Source organism: Ascaphus truei, chromosome 17 (assembly GCF_040206685.1).
Source record: "Ascaphus truei isolate aAscTru1 chromosome 17, aAscTru1.hap1, whole genome shotgun sequence".
Taxonomy (NCBI): Eukaryota; Metazoa; Chordata; class Amphibia; order Anura; family Ascaphidae; genus Ascaphus; species Ascaphus truei.
This window is the reverse complement of record NC_134499.1, coordinates 4,558,191-4,570,034: the sequence shown is the minus strand read 5'-3', so window position 1 is coordinate 4,570,034 and position 11,844 is coordinate 4,558,191. Positions and strand designations below refer to the sequence as shown.

General features: G+C 42.4%; 1 long non-coding RNA gene across 1 annotated transcript in view; it reads left to right on the top strand.

Moving 5' to 3' along the window:
- Positions 1–705: 705 nt before the first annotated feature.
- LOC142468449 (uncharacterized) overlaps positions 706–11,844 on the top strand; it is a 14,788-nt gene continuing 3,649 nt past the window's right edge. Inside the window, exon 1 of the long non-coding RNA XR_012788659.1 lies at positions 706–859. This is a non-coding gene — a long non-coding RNA (uncharacterized LOC142468449). The remainder of the gene's footprint in view (positions 860–11,844) is intronic.

Below are 11,844 nucleotides of genomic sequence, written 5' to 3'. Positions count from 1 at the left end.
ATTCATCCAACATGCCGGCCCCAGTATGTCCAGACGTTGTTTAGTAATAAGTACCCTGCATAGTTCCTTATGAAATGGTGTAGTATTTGTATCACTTATAACGTTGGGGTCCTTTTGATAGATTCAGCTAGGGGTTTTATGCAACGGGTCAAAAGTAGGGGGAGAGTGGACAGCCATGTAAGGTGCCATTTATGATCAGGATGGATTCAGACACACAACCAGAACACTTAACGTTAGTTGTAGGAAAGTTACAGATAACTCGGACCACTGATATGAAGTTTCCTTCAACTACTGTAAATGTTTATTTTGTTAAATATTTTATCAGCATCAAGTGTTAACATTAGTATTGGATTGTTTTAAATGTTAAAACTAATGGGATCAGATTCAGTGCTTTCCTAATATTATCCGGTGCCTGTCTATTTGGTGTGAAGCCAACTTGATCCGGGTGAATCAATTTGGGGAGAAAAAGATTTAGTCTCGTTGATAAAATATTAGCGAGTAGTTTCAGATCTGTGTTGATTAAGGAAATGGGGTGATAATTAGAGCAGATTGTTGAGTCTTTACCCTCCTTATATACAAGAACGATATTTGCTTGGAGCATTTCCTCCAGAGGCAGTTCACCTTTTAGATCAGATAAGGCAAAAAAATTATTAGAATGTTGTTATGTATTTTCTTTCTGGAACGAGTTCTTCTAGGGGCGATTCATTGTTTCATTCTCCCAGGGAATTTCTCTTCCGTCACGGACGTTTACACGAGGGGAAACAAAGTCTGATCTAATTTTAGTGACCTTTGAGAAATCATTGGCCTTCCTACTGCACAGCTATTGTGAAACTCTTGGGAGGAATAGCTAAGGCTTTTGGTAAGGAGTCTCATTGTGGGGCAAATGTTTTGCTTATTTTGTTTCTTAGTCTTATTTGCAAACACGGTATCTGGTTTATTTTAATTTTTTCTAGAATTGTTGATGCAACCATGTTAGTCCCAGATTCCCTAAGGAGTGCTAACCTTTAGCATGCCTCGGTTTAGTTTCATACGAGGAAAGGCGTGCTCAAACTTAACACCATTTAGTAGATCTGGGCCTTTAATGCTCTTCCTGTATTTTTGCTCACATGTAATGAAGGTGACCTCTAGGTTTGGTGATGTTATTTTAACAAGGCTGTGACGGAATTTCATGTGTGTCGTTTTTCAAGGGCTGCTCTTTTTTTATTTTTTATGATAGAGCCGGATATTAATTCTCCCGTCTGCCCTTTTCCCTCTGGGCTGCAGTGTAAGTTACGGATTCCCCCACCACCGCTTTGAGGGACGTCCAACGAGTGCCAGGAGACATATCCGGAGGATGGGTGATTGGGAAGTGCATAGTTAGCTCTTGTTTAATAATATCGATGATTTTTGACATAATTATGAAAGAGCTATTCATTTTGTAATAATTTTGCAAAGTTATTATGCAAACTCAGAGAGCTGAGACTTGGGAGGGGCGTGATCTCCTCCGGCTGCTCCCTTCGGTCTGACGTCACTGTGTGTTCTACAGGAGTTTGCACAGGCAGAGCCCCCTCGCTCCCCCTCCCCTTATCTTTACTGGTTCTCTGATAAGGACGGGGGGGGGGGGGTAAGGGGAAAGAAGAAATTGGACTGACAAACACTGCCTTATTCAGTGCCCCCAAAGAAATGCAAATTGTAATGTGCCTACACGTATCCGAAAATCAGACATGGTTCCCGGGTATATATTATGGGGAACTGACAACTCCGGACCCCGACTACCTAGGCACATTCTGACAAAATTCCTCCAAAAAATCCCCCTTGAAACTCGTCCCCTAGCGATCCCTGCTCGCTGACATGGCCGGAAACGGAGAACACAACAAACAGTTTTTTTGCAAAAGTACAGTTGAAACATACAATGTTTCTGGGCTCAAGAACTAACTCTGTTGAACCCTTATACACGGATCAGGGGTAACCAAAAACGGGCTTAACCTTTATTTGCGAGCCTGGTTACACCATCACATCTATGCTGATTTGGCTTCTTCCACAGCTCCCCTCATGTTTTGAAGCAAATGTTAGGCTAAGAGGTAAGGGTAAGGTTAGGGTAAGGAGGTAACATTAGTATTAGGGGTAAGGTTAGGGTAAGGTTAGGGTAAAGTGGTAACGTTAGTATTAAGGGTAAGGTTACGGTAAGGGAGTAATGTTAGTATTAGGGGTAAGGTTAGAGTAAGGGGGTAATGTTAGTATTAGGGGTAAGATTAGCGTAAGGAGGTAACGTTAGTATTGGGGTAAGGTTAGGGTAAGGAGGTAACGTTAGTATTAGTGGTAAGGTTAGGGTAAGGGGGTAATGTTAGTATTAGGGGTAAGGTTAGGGTAAGGAGGTAACGTTAGTATTAGGGGTAAGGTTAGGGTAAGGGGGTAACGTTATTATTAGGGGTAAGGTTAGGGTATGGTTAGGGTAAGGAGGTAACGTTAGTATTAGGGGTAAGATTAGCGTAAAGAGGTAACGTTAGTATTGGGGTAAGGTTAGGGTAAGGAGGTAACGTTAGTATTAGTGGTAAGGTTAGGGTAAGGGGGTAATGTTAGTATTATGGGTAAGGTTAGGGTAAGGAGGTAACGTTAGTATTAGGGGTAAGGTTAGCGTAAGGAGGTAACGTTAGTATTAGGGGTAAGGTTAGGGTAAGGAGGTAACGTTAGTATTAGTGGTACGGTTAGGGTAAGGGGGTAATGTTAGTATTAGGGATAAGGTTAGGGTAAAGTTAGGGTAAGGAGGTAACGTTAGTATTAGGGGTAAGGTTAGGGTATGAGTAGGGTAAGGTTAGGGTAAGGATGTAACATTAGTATTAGGGGTTAGGTTAGGGTAAGGAGGTAACGTTAGTATTAGGGGTAAGGTTAGGGTAAGGGGGCAACGTTAGTATTAGTGGTAAGGTTAGGGTAAGGGGCTAACCTTATTATTAGGGGTAAGGTTAGGGTAAGGGGGTAACGTTATTATTAGGGGTAAGGTTAGGGTAAGGTTAGGGTAAGGTTAGGGTAAGGAGGTAATGTTAATATTAGGGGTAAGGTTAGGATAAGGAGGTAACGTTAGTAGTAGGGGTAAGGTTAGGGTAAGGTTAGGGTAAGGAGGTAATGTTAATATTAGGGGTAAGGTTAGGGTAAGGTTAGGGTAAGGAGGTAACGTTAGTATTAGGGGTAAGGTTAGGGTAAGGAGGTAATTAGTATTAGGGGTAAGGTTAGGGTATGATTAGGGTAAGGTTAGGGTAAGGAGGTAATGTTAGTATTAGGGTTAAGGTTAGGGTAAGGAGGTAATGTTAGTATTAGGGGTAAGGTTAGGGTAAGGAGGTAACATTAGTATTAGGGGTAAGGTTAGGGTACGGTTAGGGTAAGGAGGTAACGTTAGTATTAGGGGTAAGGTTAGGGTATGAGTAGGGTAAGGTTAGGGTAAGGAGGTAACGTTAGTATTAGGGGTAAGGTTAGGGTAAGGAGGTAATGTTAGTATTAGGGGTAAGGTTAGGGTAAGGGGGCAACGTTAGTATTAGTGGTAAGTTTAGGGTAAGGGGCTAACGTTATTATTAGGGGTAAGGTTAGGGTAAGGGGGTAACGTTATTATTAGGGGTAAGGTTAGGGTAAGGTTAGGGTAAGGAGGTAATGTTAATATTAGGGGTAAGGTTAAGGTAAGGAGGTAACGTTAGTATTAGGGGTAAGGGGGTAACGTTAGTATTAGGGGTAAGGTTAGAGTAAGGAGGTAATGTTAATATTAGGGGTAAGGTTAGGGTATGATTAGGGTAAGGTTAGGGTAAGAAGGTAATGTTAATATTAGGGGTAAGGCTAAGGTATGATTATGGTAAGGTTAGGGTAAGGAAGTAACGTTAGTATTAGGGGTAAGGTTAGGGTAAGGAGGTAATTAGAATTAGGGGTAAGGTTAGGGTATGATTAGGGTAAGGTTAGGGTAAGGAGGTAACATTAGTATTAGGGGTAAGGTTAGGGTAAGGGGGTAACGTTAGTATTAAGGATAACGTTAGGGTAAGGGGGTAACATTAGTATTTGTGGTACGGTTAGGGTAAGGGGGTAATGTTATTATTAGGGGTAAGGTTAGGGTAAGGTTAGAATTAGGGGTAAGGTTAGGGTAAGGAGGTAACGTTACTATTAGGGGTAAGGTTAGGGTAAGGTTAGTATTAGGGGTAAGGTTAGGGCAAGGTTAGGGCAAGGTTAGGGTAAGGGGGTAACGTTAGTACTAGGGGTAAGGTTAGGGTAAGGTTAGAATTATGTGTAAGGTTAGGGTAAGGAGGTAATTAGAATTAGGGGTAAGGTTAGGGTATGATTAGGGTAAGGTTAGGGTAAGGAGGTAACATTAGTATTAGGGGTAAGGTTAGGGTAAGGGGGTAACGTTAGTATTAAGGATAACGTTAGGGTAAGGGGGTAACGTTAGTATTTGTGGTAAGGTTAGGGTAAGGGGGTAATGTTATTATTAGGGGTAAGGTTAGAATTAGGGGTAAGGTTAGGGTAAGGAGGTAACGTTACTATTAGGGGTAAGGTTAGGGTAAGGTTAGTATTAGGGGTAAGGTTAGGGCAAGGTTAGGGCAAGGTTAGGGTAAGGGGGTAACGTTAGTACTAGGGGTAAGGTTAGGGTAAGGTTAGAATTATGTGTAAGGTTAGGGTAAGGAGGTAACATTAGTATTTGTCAAGATCGGGCTTAGGCCCCGCCCCATGACGCATCTCGTGACATCACAAGTGACGCGTGTCAGCCACAACCTGCGTGCAGGCGCCGCACTGCCAGGAAGGAAAACACAGCAGGAACCGTCTCCGGGCTCCGCCTCCATGACGACACGGGCAACCTACGGTGCACGCTAGCTACGGGCAGACGCCGCGCAGACACAAGCAAACAAGGGGTTAATTCTCTCAATTATTCCTCAGCTGCTATGCACTCTACCTATCAGTGGACAGCCCATTTTTGATTGCGCATTACCCTGCAGCTGCGGGGTGTCCTGCATTTGTTACTGTGTACCTGTGTGCTGCCTTTCCATTGGCTGCCTGCCCTTTAAATACTCAGCCAGCCCTCCTACAAAGTGGCTGAGCATAAACCCTGCTCTTGTGACTTGTGCTTACCCCTAGCGTCTTGCTGCCCTGCCTTTGCTTTGTCTTACTCCCTGCATTTTGACCTCAGCTTGCACCCGGACTCCTGCCTTCTCTGACCCCTGGACCACGGCTACGGACATGACTATTCTACATTCTATACCCCTGGACCCCGGCACCGCACAACGACAATCCGATCTCTCCACTCCTAGACCACGGCAAGTACTTCGACCAATCTGACTTCTCCTACCCTGACCCAGCTACACGACCACCCCTCTGCACTCCGGACGTGGCTGCTCTGTTGTAGGTCGGTGGCTACCAACATCCCCATCTCAGCCTTGCGGTCCTGTCCTGTTTGTGGTGAGCACTTGTTACAGTATGCTCAGCCCCACAAACATGGACTCCGCTGAGGTGGGCCGACTTTTGCACGCCCATGCCAACATGTTTGGTAAGCTGGAAAAATACTTGGCACAAAATGACCAACATATGGAGCAACTCCACTGCTCAGTTCAAGCCATTACTGACCAGACCCCAGGTGGTTCCTCTCACTCTGCGCCCCCAGCGACTCCTGTCCCAGCACCCATTCCGAAGACCGCAGCCTCTGAACCACGACTACCTACTCCCAACCGCTACGGCGGCGATCCCCTGGGCTGTTGCGGCTTTTTGCACCAATGTTCTATTCACTTTGAACTATTGCCATCTCGCTTTCTGTGTCAGCGATCTAATGTGGCGTACATTGTATTCTAGCTAAGCCTTGGCGTGGGCTTCTCCCATCTGGGAGCAGAGGCCGAACCTCACCGGTGACATCACACGCTTCACTAAGGAATTTTGCAGGATATTTGATACACCTGAACGCAAGGTAACTGCTGCCTCTTCCCTTTTGAATATTTTTCAAGGTAACCGTCCTGTGGCCTGGTACGCGGTCGAATTCCGGACCATAGCTGCCGAGATCGGCTGGAACAAAGAGGCCTAGACCGCGGCCTTCTGGCAAGGCTTGTCCGAAAGACTCAAGGACGAACATGCGGCACAGGAACGCCCCACTGAACTAGAGGATCTCGTCGCACTTTGTATCCGGATGGACCAACGGCTTCAGGAGAGGAGAACCGAGAGAAGCCGGCGCCAACAAGGTACGCAGCCTCTTATTACGCAATCCACAGGAGTCATTAACCTTCCTCCCCCGGCTTTGGAGGAATGCAGCTTGGAGGTAACAGACTGTCAGCTGGCGAGAAACAGCGCAGAAGTAATGTCGGTCTCTGCCTCTACTGCGGCAACTCTGGACACCTGGTAATTGCCTGTCCTCTCAAATCGGGAAATGCCAAAATCCCCGTGAGAGCCGGGAGGGTCACACTGGGAACCATATCTTCTTCTCCTCCCACACTTTCAAATAGAATCTTCATTCCCAGCAAACTACTCGGGGACAACTTCAGGACCAGCACACGTGCCTTCCTGGACTCTGGGTCAGGTGGGAACTTCATTGATAGCACCACAAGTTAACTCAAGGTTAACACGAAGAAACCCATATATCTGCACTCAAAGAAATGAAACAGCTGTAGTAGCCGGGGATGTCAATTGTCCCACTAGCATCAACAGCCTCACTGGGCATTACTGGGTTAATATATCACGTGTACACAGCTGATGATTGGTATATGACAATTATATTATGTATCATATCTAGTGTGTTTACTCACCTTAAACTTGTACAGGTCATATGCACATCGGGCTCTTATCACACACTACGCTCTGCATCTTCCTGGCTGGGATTGATGTGAGTCACATATGTTTAGCCATTGATTATTCTATCTGTATCCTATTTGATAGTACCAACCAGTGACATTATACTACATTATCTGGGGTATTAATAGAGTACTATCTAACTGGTGACTTCATATTTGGTATTTCCCAGTCTAGGTTTTTTCATGAACCGCCCCCCAGGGGATTTTATTTAATTGTATTCATTTTAAGTCGTCGAGGTTACATTAATAACATGCCTTTATTTTGGTTTTGTGAGCTTTCACTCACTCTAGTGTGTCGTTAGGCAGGAATAATTATACTCCACCTAGTGGGACAATTGACATCCCCGGCTACTACAGCTGTTTAATGTTTTTGAGTGCAGATATATGCGTTTCTTCGTGTTAACCTTGAGTTAACTTGTGGTGCTATGTATGTTCATTACCCATTGCACCTTAGTGCATACTTTTTCATTGTAATAGGTTGAGCGTTGAGTTATTTATTTTGTTGGTTACATATTGGGAACTTCATTGAACAAGGGTTCGCCGAGAGAAACAAGATCCCTTTGATATACAAGGACTGTCCCTTAGGGCTGGAAGCCATCGATGCTCATCCCTTACAACCCGCCTTTATATCTCTGCAAACCATTCCTTTCTGTTACAGGCTGGAGAACGTCACACCGAGAACATTCAACTAGATGCCATTCATACGCCTTCAGTCAACGTCATTTTGGGATTACCTTGGCTCCAACTACATCACCCCCGCATAGACTGGACAGAGTCGCTGCCTCTCCAAAAGACACCGCTACATAGTGACATGGTGACACCGCTACATAGTGACATCGTTACATAGTGACACCGTTACATGGTGACACCGCTACATAGTGACTCTGCTACATAGTGACATAGTGACACCGCTACACAGTGACATAGTGACACGTTACATAGTGACATAGTGACACCGCTACATAGTGACATAATGACACTGTGACATAGTGACACCGCTACATAGTTACATAGTGACACTGCTACATAATGACTCTGCTACATAGTGACATAGTGACACTGCTACATAATGACTCTGCTACATAGTGACATAGTGACACCGCTACATAGTGACACCGCTACATAGTGACTGCTACATAGTGACATAGTGACATAGTGACATAGTGACACCGCTACATAGTGACTCTGCTACATAGTGACATAGTGACATAGTGACACCGCTACATAGTAACATAGTGACACTGCTACATAATGACTCTGCGACATAGTGACATAGTGACACCGCTACATAGTGACATGGTGACACCGCTACATAGTGACTCTGCTACATAGTGACATAGTGACACCGCTACATAGTGACAGTGACACCGCTACATAGTGACATAGTGACACCGTTACATAGTGACATAATGACGCTGTGACATAGTGACACTGCTACATAGTTACATAGTGACACTGCTACATAATTACATAGTGACATAGTGACACCGCTACTTAGTGACATAGTTACATTGTGACATAGTGACATACAGACACCGCTAAATAGTGACACAGTGACATAGTGACAACGCTACATAGTGACATAGTGACACCGCTACATAGTGACTCGCAGACACCGCTAAATAGTGACACAGTGACATAGTTACATTGTGACATAGTGACACCGCTACATAGTGACAGAGACACCGCTAAATAGTGACAGCGTTACATAGTGACATAGTTACATTGTGACATAGTGACATAGCGACACCGTTACATAGTGACATAGTGACACTGCTACATAGTGACATAGTTACATAGTGACAACACTACATAGTGACATAGCGACATCGTTACATAGTGACATAGTTACATAGTGACAACACTACATAGTGACATAGTGACACCGTGACACCGTTACATAGTGACATAGTGACAACACTACATAGTGACATTGTGAAAACACTACATAGTGACATAGTTACATAGTGACATAGTGATAACACTACATAGTGACATAGTTACATAGTGACATAGTGATAACACTACATAGTGATATAGTGACACCGTTACATAGCGACATAGTGACAACACTACATAGTGACATAGTGACACCGTTACATAGTGACATAGTGACACCGCTACATAGTAACATAGTGATACCATTACATAGTGACACTGCTACATAGTGACATAGTTACATAGTGACATAGTGACAACACTACATAGTGACATAGTGACACCGTTACATAGTGACATAGTTACATAGTGACATAGTGACAACACTACATAGTGACATAGTGACATAGTGACAACACTACATAGTGACATTGTGAAAACACTACATAGTGACATAGTTACATAGTGACATAGTGACAACACTACATAGTGACATAGTGACACCGTTACATAGCGACATAGTGACAACACTACATAGTGACATAGTGACACCGTTACATAGCGACATAGTGACACCGCTACATAGTGACATAGTGGTACCATTACATAGTGACATAGTTACACTGTTACATAGTAACATAGTTACATAGTAGATGTTGCACGTTCCTACCCGCTGTGACACCTTAGACCTTATATGATCCTTGGGGCTTTCTTTCATATTTAAGATTTAGTGGAAAATATCCGGGGCGCTCCCTATTAATTCAATAGGTTAAAGACAATGTAGGCAGTACAAATACAAACGGAATAAGGCAGTGAAATAAAATACAGTATTGTATTGTATGTCTTTATTTATATAGCACCATTAATGTACATAGCGCTTCACAGTAGTAATACATGTGGTAATCGAATAAATAACAGATAATATAAATAACAGATCATGGGAATAAGTGCTTTAGACATAAAAGTAACATTAAGGAAGAGAACGTACAGAGACAGTAGGAGGGAGTTCTGGTAAGTGCGTTTTGAAATATGTCCTTTGTGTATTGTGTCCGTGCGTTTATCCGTGCGTTTATCTACACTTTTTGGTTATTTTAAAGTTTGTTGAAAATTCATTACCTACATTACATAACATGTCATTATTAAAACGTAACAACATCCATTCATGCACATGAGCGATGTTAACACTCAATGCATGTTTGTATGAAATGACCCAAATGTGGTAAACATCATTAACATTGCAATGTATGTCATTATTTACATTGTCACATGTGTATGAATAAGTGAAAGATGTGTGTTGATTTGACGTACATGTTACATTTGGCAAAATGTAAACACCATTCCAAAGTATTGTCCTTTGTATTCACATTTTTGGCTGAATTATTCAACACAATGAGAATCTTCCTAAGAACAATTTTATTTAATTTACGTTACTTATTAATAATGATCATGATCCTTTATAACAACTGTCAACATATGAACATAAATGAAGTATACATTTAGCTACGCACACATTTCATCAACATAGTGTGTGTGTGTGTGTTTCTTTTTTTGTGTGATGCATGTATTTCTACATGAAATAATATTAACCTACATAATAATGTATTTTTTCTCATCGGCGTCACTTAGCTATGTATGTGTTTAACGTTTAATAATAACACTAAACTATAGATAATCGTGTGAATGAAATGTACACACAAATGTTCATGGTTTCATGATCTGTACATAACATTCATTAGCTCAGGCATGTTAGGTTACCACTACAACTTAGCTGATAATATAACATTGACACGACAAAAAAGTTTCTATCACCTCCCTATTGTTATTGTGTACGTTCAGATACAATGTCTACGAGTTGTTATGTAGCATTTACATTCTTTGACAAGTCACACGCGAGATTATAATATATAGTAGATTAATGTGTTTTCTGAGTGATAATGGTGGTTGCATATATCACATGGCAATACATATAATGTTAGTAGAAATGAAAAAATTATCAATATAAGTTCTAACTTTAGTGCTTAGCAACATCATTATGATTATTAAGTGCATTGTAAATATTTGCACAATAGGATAAGATTATGTAGTGATTCGTAATCTGCGCACAAATCATTGCAAGCATTGTTACATATTTATTATAATTGTTGTTCGCTAGGCGTCACAATCATCTAATATAACGATTGGCCCATCTGAAATCATACATTGGTCCCATGTATTCATCCTCGACATCTGTGAAATACAGCAAACACATGATGTTCAAAGATTGCACATTTATCTATGTTTCAGCATGACAACGCTTAACACATCTCTATATGATTGTGGATCTTCACGCAGAAGTAACGTATATGTTTAAACTGCAAGGATCAAACTAAACATACAAAACAATGTAATGTTTCAAATGCCGGTGTTCGCATTACTACTGATATGTTTGTTCCGGTTCCTGCATACATAATAATGTGCGCGCACAACGTCTGTTGCGTGCGCATGTCACGAATGTGTGGACTAAGTCTTAGCGCATGCGCAAAACGATGTTTACGCTGTGCATTCAATACATGTCCCTCCATGGTGCTGCTAGCAGTATGCATATCATGGCTGAAAGTTATGATATGGAAGCGAAACAAATTCACTTCTACACACGTACATATCTAAACTTTCTAAACTGTCGTGTGCCCACGGCCAAAGCGGACGATCATCCAATGAGTGAAAAAAAGACGTGTGACGTTATGTTAAGGCACCATGAAATGCACGCAAACACCCCTCCCACTGAATGAACATTGTCTTCCAGCGCTGTGCATGCACCGCCCCACCGGCGCGCGCGCATGACACACTGCACTGACCGTAACAATAAGCTACGGGCACAGCCAATACTGTTTCACGCACGCACGTCGGTTGGGGAGGGGGGGGCTTGCATCGGTAACCTTTTTAAGGACGCCTTGGGACATTATCACGTTCCCACGTCACATGTGGGCGACACATTGTTTTTATATGTTGAATGCTAAACAATGAGGTGTGTGTGTGTGTTACAGTTAGTGTAACATTTAGAAAAGATGGTTTAAAATCGATAATAATGAATGATTTAGGACTCCGTCACCAATGTGTACTCATGGTTCGTCATGTAGTCTATTGTTATAGGAAATAATCTATTTGTGAACGCTCCATGTAAGGCTGTCTGCAATGTTACGCTGTATCCACT